At 47.1% G+C, this 1,080-nt stretch overlaps 1 protein-coding gene across 1 annotated transcript in view; it reads right to left on the bottom strand.

The window, feature by feature from the left end:
• The window catches only part of mta1 (metastasis associated 1), a 41,855-nt gene that overhangs the window by 33,124 nt on the left and 7,651 nt on the right, over positions 1–1,080 (bottom strand). The gene's annotated exons all lie outside the window — the stretch shown is intronic.

Raw genomic sequence — 1,080 nt, 5'->3', positions numbered from 1 at the left:
TCAGCCCTGTAGGCCCCAGTCTTGGTCCTGGTCTCAGCCCTGCAGGCGTCTTGGCTCAGGAGGAATTCTCCCATTACCCTGGATCTACCCTCCACCCCCCCAGGTCCTGTATTTTTGACCTATAAGGTCACGGACGGCTTGAAAGACTCTCAGCAGAACCACAACATGCACGGACTCCGACCTTCATCTTCTGCTACGATATCAACCATGGAGGCAGAAACCATCATGTTCATACACGCAGGTCCTTCAGAAACAGCTGAACGTTCCCAAACTGCTCTAAAACACAACACTTTACATGCAAACCATGTTTTCTGCTAAATTTTAACCTTAGAACATAAAAATCAACATTAAAATTCTCCAGGAACACCATGAATTGTTCATAAATTACCCATCAACAATCTCCACCTGCATAAAATTACTATTTAGACAATATTTTAGTTTTGATTTTCTTAGTTCATGATGCATAAACTGAGGGAGCGGTGGCGCAGTGGTTAGAGAAGGTGAGCCGGTGATCGGAAGGTCGCTGGTTTGACTTCCTGGATCAACATCATGAAAATGTGGGTGGAAAGGTCAAACACCCACACCTGCCTCCACCCTTGTTAGACCCACTCTGGACCCTTGAGCAAGGCCTTTAACCCCCACCATCTGCTCCCCCAGGCGCCTGAGGTGGCAGCGCTCTGCTCCACTCAGAGGGTGTGGTAGCTCCACTCACTGGATGAGTTCAATAACACGCTCAGGAAGTGGCTACAACTTTAGGAGCCGACCTGATTCAAGATGGTCATTACAACTAAAGCAACCATTGAAAAAGTAATTAAATCAATTAATCAAAATCTATAACTTGGCTGGTTTCACAGATTTTGAATTAAATTTGAGCGTAGCTGTCAAGCCTCCCTCAACATATGATGATGCAACACATCTCATGAAACTGCATGTTCCATCCATCCAGTAGATTCACCCATTTCTTCCAGTCTGGGTCACTGGTGCCCAATCCAACCATCACTGTGGGAGGGTTGGAGGACACCTGGGCACATCACCAGTCCACCACAGGGACACCTGGACATGTCTCCAGTCCACCACAGG

This window comes from Nematolebias whitei, chromosome 21 (assembly GCF_014905685.2).
Source record: "Nematolebias whitei isolate Nwh7 chromosome 21, NemWhi1, whole genome shotgun sequence".
In the NCBI taxonomy this organism is placed as follows: domain Eukaryota; kingdom Metazoa; phylum Chordata; class Actinopteri; order Cyprinodontiformes; family Rivulidae; genus Nematolebias; species Nematolebias whitei.
This window is presented reverse-complemented; position numbering and strand designations above follow the sequence as displayed.